Source organism: Pinus tabuliformis, chromosome 9, assembly GCF_031772625.1.
Source record: "Pinus tabuliformis cultivar Carrire ecotype Pingquan chromosome 9, CPIR1, whole genome shotgun sequence".
Lineage (NCBI taxonomy): Eukaryota > Viridiplantae > Streptophyta > Pinopsida > Pinales > Pinaceae > Pinus > Pinus tabuliformis.
Genome location: NC_142307.1, coordinates 1923706845 through 1923718154, shown reverse-complemented (window position 1 = coordinate 1923718154; position 11310 = coordinate 1923706845).

Here is an 11310-nt window from a genome sequence, read left to right as displayed (position 1 = left end):
AATCTTTGTCACAATGTAATGTTGGACCATGGTTGACCATGATTATAGACCCAAAGGATTTACATTAAAACCTATGATTAGTATTATAAACCCTGTGAATAATATTATACCCTACGAATATAAACTCTTAGATTAATAAATACAAGGGATTAATATTATGAACCCAAAGGATTAATTCTAAAACCCCAAGGTATTGTAAAACCAAGAGAATAATATTAAACCCAAGGAATTAATATTATAAGCCCAAGTTATATAAACCCTAAAATAAATATGGTTGACCGTGGTTGATTGTCATATTGAGACAATCTTTGTCACAATGTGACGTTGGACCATGGTTGAATATGATTGATTTTCATATCGAGATAATCTTTATCACAATGCGACATTAGATCATGGTTTATTTTCATATTGAGAAACTATTTGTCGCAACGCGACGTTGGACCATGATTGACCATGATTATAAACCTAATGGATTTATATTAAACCCAAGGATTAATTTCATAAATTCTATGAATACTATAATACCCTAGGGATATGAACCCTTAGATTAATAAATCTAAGGGATTGATATTATAAACCTAAGGGATCAATACTTAAACCCAAAAATATTATAAACCCAATGGAGTAATATTAAATCCAAGGGATTAATATTATAAACCCAAGGTATATAATCCCTACGATAAATATTATAAACACTAAAATAAACATGGTTGACCATGGTTGACTTTCATATTAAGACAATCTTTGTCATAATGCGACTTTGGACCATGGTTGACCATGGTTGATTTCCATATTGAGACAAAATTTGTGACAATGTGACATTGAACCATGGTTGACCATGATTATAAACCCAAGGTATTTATATTAAACCCTATGATTAATATTATAAACTCTATTAATAATATTATACCCTAAGAATATGAACCCTTAGATCAATAAACCCAAGGGATTGATATTATAAACCTAAGGGGTTAATTTTAAAACCCCAAGGTATTAGAAACCCAAGGGATTAATATTATAAACCTAAGGTATCTAAACCCTAAGATAAATATTATAAACCCTAAAATAAATATCGTTGACCATGGTTGACTTTCATATTAAGACATTCTTTGTCACAATGTGACGTTGGACCATGGTTGACCATGATCCAATGTATTTATATTAAACCAAAGAATTAATATTATAAACCAAGGGAATAGTATTAAACCAAGGGAATAATATCAAACCCAAGGGATTGATATTATAAACCAAAGGTATATAAACCCTAAAATAATATTTATAAACCCTCAAATAAACATGGTTGACCATGGTTTACCATTATTTATTTTCATATTGAGACAATCTTTGTCACAATGCGACATGGGACCATGGTTGATTTTCATATTGAGACAATCTTTGTCAGAATGTGACAGTGGGCCATAATTGACCATGGTTTATTTTCATATTGAGACAAGCTTTGTTACCATGCAATGGTTGACCATGATTAACCATGGTTGACTATGATTATAAACCCAAGTGATTTATATTAAATCATAGGATTAATATTATAAACCCTATGAATAATATTATAACCTAGGAATATGAACCCTTAGACTAATAAACCCAAGGGAATGATACTATAAACTGAAGGGATTGATATTATAAAACCAAGGGAATAATAAACCTAAGAGATTAATATTAAAACCCAAAGGTATTATAAACCCAAGGGAGTAATATTAAAACCAATAAACCCTAAAATAAATATTATAAACCCAAAAATAAACATGGTTGACCACAGTTGATTTTCATGTTGAGACAATCTTTGTCACAATGCAATGTTGGACCATGGTTGACCATGATTTTTTTCATATCGAGGTCATCTTTCTTACAATGTGGCATTGGACCATAGTTGAGCATGATTGACCATGGTAAATTTTCATATTAAGACAATATTAGTCACATTCTGACATGGGACCATGGTTGACTATGGTTGATTTTCATATTAAGACAATTTTTGTCATAATGCGGCATTGGACCATGGTTGACCATGGTTGATTTTTATGTTGAGACAACATTTGTCACAATGTGACATTGGACCATGGTTGACCATGAATGACTATGGTTGACGATGGTTGACAATATTTGACAATGGTTGACAATAGTTGACAATGGTTGATTTTCATATTGAGACAATCTTTGTCACAATGTGATGTTGGACCATGGTTGACCATAGTGGACCATGATTATAAACCCAAGGGATTTATATTAAGCCTTAGGATCAATATTATAAATCCTATGAATAATATTATATCCCAATAATATGAACCCCTAGATTAATAAACCCAAGGGAATAATAAACCCAATGGATTAATTCTATAACCCCAAGATATTATAGACCTAAGGGAATAATATTAAACCCAAGGAATCAATATTATAAACCAAAGGTATATAAACCCTAGGATAAATATTATAATCCCTAAAAAAACATGGTTGATCATGTTTGATTTTCATATTGAGACATTCTTGGTCACAATGTGATGTTGGACCATGGTTGAGAATGATTGATTTTCATTTTGAGACAATCTTTGTCACAATGAGATGTTAGACCACGATTGATTTTCATATTGAGAAAATATTTGTCACAATGTGACGTTGGACATTGGTTGACCATGATTATACACACAAGGGACTAATATTAAACCCAAGGATCAATATTACAAAACCTATGAATAATGTTATACCCAAGGAATATGAACCTTTAGATTAATAAACCCAAACGAACAATAAACTAAAGGCATTAATACTAAAAACCCAAGGGGTTACAAACCCAAGTGAATAATATTAAACCCAAGTGAATAATATTAAACCCAAGGGATGAATATTATAAACTCAAGGTATATAAACCCTAAGATAAATATTATAAATCCTAAAAGAAACATGGTTGATCATGGTTTAACACGGTTGATTTTCATATTTGGACAATATTTGTCACAATGCAACGTTGCATCATGGTTGACCATTGTTGACCATGGTTGATTTTCATAATGAAACAATTTTTTTCATAATGTGACATTAGACCATCATATTATAAACCCAAGAGAATAATATTAAATCCAATGGATTAATATTATAAACCCAGGGTATATAAAGCTTAAAATAAACATGGTTGACCATGGTTGATTTTCATATTGAGACAATCTTTGTCATAGGGTGATGTTAGGCCATGGTTTACCATAATTGATTTTCATATCGAGACAATATTCTTAACGCGACATTGGACCATGGTTGATTTTCATATCGAAAAAATATTTGTCAAAATGTGATGTTGAACCATGATTATCAACCCATGGGATTAATATTGATGATGATGGTTAACGTCCACTGAGACCAAACCATATGAATAATATTATACCCTAGGAATATGAAGCCTTAGATTAATAAACCCAAGGAATTGATATTATAAACCCAAGGGGTTAATATTAAAAACCCAAGGGTATAATATTAAACCCAAGGATTAATATTATAAACTCAAGGTATATAAACCCTAAGATAAATATTATAAACCCTAAAATAAACATAGTTGACCATGGTTGATTTTTGTATTGAGACAATCTTTAGCACAATGCAACATTGGACCATGGTTGATTTCCATATCGAGATAACCTTTGCCACAATGTAACATTAAACCATAGTTAACCATGATTATAAACCCAAGGGATTTATATATAATTTGGTATGGTTGTTATTTGTGTGATGACTATTAGATCACTATCATAAAATAAATTTTTATCACTATTTTTATAATTTAGGTGAACTATATTATTTTTTCTCAAAAAAATTGAACTTAAAATCTCGTAGTATATAACACTTTATTAACATTACTGTCACCACTTGAACTAGCCAAAAAAAATTATATTTCATAACAATATATAAAATTAAAATATATTAATTAATAACATAAAAATATTTATTTGAATTATCTTTATTGAACTTTTCACTTATAAATATGAGTATATTATGTTGTAAATGCATTCATGTTTTCCTTTATTATTTTATAAAGTACGGGTTTTCTTTTTTCTCAGTAAATATTTACAATATAATTTTTTATTTCCGTTTTAGTCGTTTAAGTTTTGTATTTAAATTTAAAATATATTTATTTTAATTTTCAATTTTCAATTTTATATATTTTATATCTAAATTCAAAAATATATAGATTTTTAAAATTATTTTTATTAATATATTAAATTTTTTATTATTTATTTAAAATATATTTTTAAATATATAAACACTAAAATTTGTAATAATTAAATTATTGGTTTATAAAGTTATAATAGTTAAATTATTTATAATTAAATTATTTATTTATTAAAATGTAACTATATTTTTTAATAAAAATGTAGCTATTTCTTAATTGTAGTTGTATTTTATAAATTTTTTTATGTAATTTTTTAAATTTCATATTTAATATTAAATATATGATAGGTTAGAAATGATTTGGAAACATCTATCACTAATTACTCCACCTATATATTCGTGTCGGATAATTAATAGCTTTAAATTTAAAATAGAAAAAATGATTATATATATATATATATATAATTTTTGTTTTTAGCTTTAAGGGATAGCTCAATTGGTTGAGTTTTGTTGCTATGTATTTTGTTAATTGGGAAGTCACGAGGAAAAATCTCCTTGATTCCTTTGAGGTTAGGCCTTGTTAGTTTTGTCGGCAGGTAGATCCCTTCAAGGTAATCTCCCTGGATTTTCATGTGAATGTAACGATGAGTTAATCTACCTAGATTTTCATGTGGATGTAACAATCACACAATGTCAACAAACCAATATATATATATATATATATATATATATATATATAAAATATCATTTTTCCTACTTTAGGTTTAAATTTTTTAACTTTTTAATCATATATATATCTACATGATTAAAAAATTAAAAATTTAAAATTTAAATTAGAAAAAATTATATATATATGGTTTTTTAAAGTTAATATTTACATTGTAATTTTTATTTCAAATTTTTATTTAAATTTAAAATATAGTTTTTTAATTTTCCCATTTTATATCTATATATTATATTTAAATTTGAAGTTACAGAGTATATAGTTTTTATTTATTTATTTTTATTTTATTCTGATTTTTTATTATTCAAAATGTATTTTTATACATTTAAATACATTTTAAATATATAAAGTATTTTCAAATATCTAAACACTAAAATTTTAGTAATTCAATTATTTATTTATAGAGATGTAGCTATATTTCTTAATTGTAGTTGTATTTTTTAGTTTTTGATTTAATTGTTTAAATATTATACTTAACATGAATAAATTTAAATGAAAAAAAATAATTATTCAAATTTTATAGGTGAAAACTTTATCTCGAAAAAAACCAAGCAACCTTTTTTCTAAGGAGAAATTGTTCTTCAACAATATTTACAATTTAAAGAGAATTCTAGAAATATGAGCCACAAATCCAAGTCCAAGATGCCAATCAAACATGGTTAAGTTACAAGTAGGCAATGTTGGTAAAACTTCCAAAATCAGAGAAATTATTGTCAGTCAATATTAGCCAACAACTTGAAATTTCAACCTGAGGTCAGCTCAATCATGCGATCAACTTTTGTTGACTGCAACCTAGGTTAATGGTCAAAGCCTCCCTCTTCTGCAATCAAGCTTGTCTCTTTCTCTGCAGTCAAATCAGTCAAAAATTCGGTCAAGCATAATAGATTGTTTGATCAAAATGAGTAGGCCAATCTTAGTTAAATAGCAACTTCTTTATCTCAGTCAAACTTCAAATTCCCTTCTCTTTTTCTTCCATGTGTGGATCATAATAGAAGAGAGAATGATGATGTATGAATTGGTCAAATGGGAGGAGTCTCATGAGTATTTAGATTAGTCAAACGGGGTAAACTTTGACCAAGGGTCACACCAATTCATTTGTGGGGTCAACTTGACACTTGGGGCCTACATAAGCCCAAAAATGATAATTTTAATTTTTCATTTCCATAATTTTTTTTGGTCGACTTGATCGTTTGGGCCTATATGTAACCCAAAATAATAATTTTAATTTTTCATTTCCATAATTTTCTTTGGCCAACTTGGGGGGGCCTTTTGGCATGTGGGAATCCCTCTCGACGCTACACAAAAATCAACACTCCCTCTTAGCGAGGGAGGTATTCTTTGTAGAAAATTTCCCTTACTAAATTTTTTCATTCCTTAAGAAAAGTTCAAAAGCTTATCATATCGATGTATGTTTATAAAATGACTCCATCCCGGGTGGGGAATGTAACTCTCTCATATGTAAGCATTCATGTTTTTTGGACAAATTACTTTATGGCTCCTTCGAAAAATGTATCAATCTCCTTTGGTCTAAAGAAATTGGTAAGAAATTGATAAGTCTAAAGAGGAAGGATGATAAATTCTAAAGAATATCCATTACCTTAGGAAATCTTTGGTAGAAAAAAGCATATGTAGAATCATTACTTAAGAAATCTTATGGGAAGATCTAATAGTTTAGAAGTGTATAAGATGGGGGTTATTAGTGGATTGATTACAAGATTAACGAAATCCATTAGCTATGTTTCCACTCACTAGAAGGTGTTGGTTTAATCATTTTCAACATTAGGTAGATGGCTAGTGTGGAAGGTAGAATTTGAGGAGCACGTGATGGTTGGAGTGCACCCATGGGTCGTATGCATAAAAAAATTATGTTACATGAAATGTTTATAGAAATGATTTAGTATAAAGGAATTTTAACTCTTAATCAAGTAGTAGACTATGAGATCACTAGTAGATGGAAATAGATGTGGGAAAAGTAGAAAATATAGGATTAATATGAGACAAAGATGTCGTGTGGAATGCCTATATCAAGGAACTACAACGAAGCCATGTGAGAATTACTAAGGAGGAATAGTCAATAATATTTTCAAAGAAAAAATATCACACTATTTGACTAGGTTGGGATGTGAGGTCTATTTCTCAATGTAGACATACAACAAATCCTGGTGGTGACATAATTGTTGAAGGTCAAATATCTAAAGTAAACTTTTTTTTTTATTTGGCTAGCTATAATATTCAAGGTCTCAACATGGTAAAATATGAAAAAATGTTATATGTAAGAACCTAGATTTATATTTTGTGTAGATAATATGGTGAATCTATTAATTATTTACTAATAAATTATTTTCATGTCAAGCAATAATGGTTGTAACTTGAACAATTTGTAGGAACGAAGGAAGGTTGGGGAGGAAAATTCATGGATCAATTCTTAAGGAAGTTGTGGTGTAATAAGGAACTAAAGTAATGGAAAGCAATCCCCTTTCCCCTTTATAACTTTCTAGGTGTTTGGTTAGCCCAAAAATCAATGTTGCTAGAAGAAAATTGGATCCCTTCTTTTCATGTAGCTTATTAGATTAGATCATTAACCTTAGCATATGAAATGCCAATTTTCTCTTTCTCTACAATGGAATCTCAATGCCAAAATTTCTAGAGGCTCATAGCCTATGGAAATGTTCACCAACAATATCAATGCATTCATGTGCTCAAGCATTTCTCAGCTAGAACCTAACAAAGATTAACCTACAACCATAACAATGGTTCATTTCCATAAAAACCCCCTTCTCTCTACGAAGCAACAACCTCACAATGAAAGTGAAGAATGAAGAAGACCCCAAATAACCAAAATGGCATGGTTAAATATGCATGCTCTCAAAATTCCACATAATCTCACCCAAGAGGCTCACATAACCATATTTTTTGTTTTCCCCAAAATGAGTGTGATAAAAATATAAACCAAAGGTCTAGCCCCTCTAATTAGCACCCTCTCGTGGAATCATAGCCACCTATACTTTTGTTCTTATCCAATTTGTAGTTGGCGATGATTTTATTACAAATATTCAAACCAATTACATAGCTAGGCTTTTAGTTCCTTCATCATGTACAAATATCCATTGTTAAATTGGGAAGAAAACCTTGGGTATTACGAGCCAATTGGTTTCCAATAATTATACAATAGTTCTCATCCTTGAAAATAATGAGGAGATGCAACAATCTTATCCATACATGAGAAATTGATATTTCCATACCTAGATCAAAATTAAAGTTTAATTGGTAAATAAGCATTCCCCTAGAGGCCATGAATTAGGGACTCTATTTGAAAAGCAAGTCCACCTCTTCTTTGTAACTAAATATAAACACAAAAAACCTTTTTCATAAAATAAAACCTAAAAATATGACCTAGAACATTCTTTGCGATCCATTCTGATGCAAGAGCATTCAACCCAAGAGAAAATCATTGTAAATAAGTAGACATAAGGGGTCATCTATCTTTAGAGAAGTAGTTTCTTAAGTCTCAAGTTAATGTAATATTTAGGCTTTAAGTGATTTAATTAGATCATGAGAGGAAGTTGTAAATGCTCTCAAATAAATGAGAACGTGAGTGGTGAGTAAATGACAAGAGTTAGAAGTCAATCAGGACTCTTAAAACAGTTTAATGATTCGAGGGACGAGAGATAGCTTTTAGTATTTAATTGAAGTAGAAGTGGGCAGAGGATTTAGGAGTCAGTTCAGTAGATCTAGGAGTCAAACCAGGATCAGTTCAACAAAACTTTCTGGCATAAATGTAAGCCTATGGGCAGAGCTGAGAAGAGGCCATAGATATTAAAGATTAGGCTTGTGAGAGACAAAGGTCTCATTCTGTAATCCTTGTCGATATTTACTAATAGAATTGACTCAATTACGAGTTGGAATGTGTGTTTCAAGTGTTGAACTGTATGTGAATTCGTAGGTTCTGTAATGGGGGTTGCAGGCAGAGTTTTACAGAACACACAGAGGGAGAAAATGATAGAGAGAATCGTAATGTATTATTGAATCCATTCGAAGGATCCAAGAGGACAGTGATCAAAAGAGCATGTGAAGTTAATCCAGGAGGAAGAGTGCGCGGAAAAATAACAAAGGACGGGAAAACTTTGAAGAAAACCAAAACCACAAAATAATTGGAGAAATAGCGTAAAAAAGCAAGAGAAAGGAAGAACAGTGAAGTGAAGGAAGGAGGAACAGCAATCGTTGGATCTTGAAGATCAACAGTCCAGATGATGCCGCTGAGGAGACAGAGGAATATCACATCAGAAACCTTTAATGAAGGAAGGTGGTTTTGTAACAGTGAAAGTGGATTTCAGGCGGCCTCAAAACCGTAAGAGGTATTGAAGGGCGGGTGCCAACTCCACTCATCACACGCCACGTAGCAACGGAGGTAAGAAGGGAAACCACTTTATCGGGTGGTTAAACCCTGTATTTATTGTCTTTCCAAAATCATCGTCGACCGTTGGATCTACTAAGTGTAGATCAACGACGGAGAATTGTCGGAAAGTTTATATTGGGAAATGATATCGACTGTTGCATCGAGAACCGATCAACGGTTGCAATCTAATCACAAATCGGTAATCGGAGGAGTTAAGGTTTGGCGGGTGATGGATAGACCGATGAGTGATATAGCGATACTCTGATAGCTGATAAGCGAAGATCGGAGATCGGAGGTATCGGAGGTTGGAATGATCGGCGTAGTGTTGTGGTGAAGTCTAAAGGTGCAGACCCGATGGAGATATATGAATGCGGGTATATAAGATTTGAGTTTCAGTTTATATGTTCAGAGCTTTTTTTCTCGTTGTTCCTGTGTATTTTCATTAAAGTGATGCAGCCCCGACTTTAAAGGAAAATCGCATATCGAAAATTGGAAGGTGTATGTGTTAAAGACCCATGGAAGGCCGATACCTAATTGCGATAAAGGTAACCTCGAGATCTGTGCAGAGGCCGTACCGAAAGATGGCAAAAGGTATGTTTTGCGAGGGTTTCCTTTGTAAGAGGTTTATAAAGGAAAAGAGTGTTTTATACGTTAAAACATATGTAACCAATGTATTAAAAGGAAAAGGTTATATATATGCGGCCTAAAAGCTTAAAGTAAGGTCTATGGGAATGAATGAGTCTCGATAGGAGGCTTACAGTTCCAATAGGAAGGATTTAATGAATGACTTCAATAGAGTCATAAACAAAGGCTTGAGAGTGGTTTAAAAGTTTCGATAAGAGGTTTTAGTCGGGTGATTGAGTTCTGATACAAAGGAACCAATGATAAAGGGGCCTTAATCATTTATGGATGAATATTTGACTCCTTTGAGAGTCAAATATCTGGGACATTATTCAATGTTTATGCATACTGTGGTATGTGCGGGGGTAACCTTGCATCATTAGTGGTATCAGACCAGATCAGAGTGGGGAAAGAATTCCTATGAAAAGGAGTGTGCACACAGAAGAAGGTAATGTGCATAAGTTAATTGATGAATGATAGAGACTACAACAAAAGATTGTAGGGGAACTTTTGGAGTTCTTGGGAGATTGTAGCAGCTCCAGCAGAGGTTTGGAGTAGATAGGAACATAGGATTCCTTGAAGAAAAGTGAGAGAAAGTTTGCTTAGTACAAGTTCTGAAGGAAAGAGGACTTGAAGACCAAACAGAGGACAATCCATTCAAAGTGCAGAAGAATGGGAGAACAAGATCATACATAGATCTTGGAGGTAAGATAGTGTGTTTTGTTTCAAATTGAAATTGAAGATTGTGGTTGCATATGAAGCATCTTAGCAAGGGACAACAAGAGAAGCTGTGAGAGGAGAACTAGATGTGTTCTTGAAGACAGAGTAAGGAAAACACTCCGAGGAAAAGTGGCAGTGAACCTGAAGAATCTGACAAGAGATTGGAGAGAGAGGACAACTGAATTGTTCTCAAGAGAGAGTGAGAGATTGTAGAAGCCTAGAAGGAGAAAAGGTGTTGCTTAAGAGGAGGTTCCAGACAGAGGACTGTGCCTACCAAAAGACGGAGTGAGGAGAGCTTAGTGAGGTAAGATTGTAGCAAGGAGGACTGGCCGTTGCAGAGGCTTATTGCAGATGAGTGAGGAGATCATGAAGAAAGAGGAGAAGAAGATGACTACTGATAGTCATAGCAGAGGTTTAGAGAGAAGCCACAGTAGAGGATATGAGAAGAAAAATTCCAAAGTAGATGGCAAGAGACTGAGTCAAGAGGAGATTGACAAGGAGTTGGCTGAGATGAGAAAAGAACTTGATGTGTTAACAATGCAGCTAGAAGAAAACCAGAGACAAGGTTGGGTATTAAGGAAGAAGCCAGTGGAGTGGCATGAGATGCAGAGAAGGCTACAACAAAAGCAAGTAAAGTGGTTGAGGGAAAAACTCAAGGAAGTTGAGTTGGAAATGGAAGAGTACATTTGTGAACCAGAACAGGGAGAAATTCTAGGAGAAAGTGAAGACTACACTG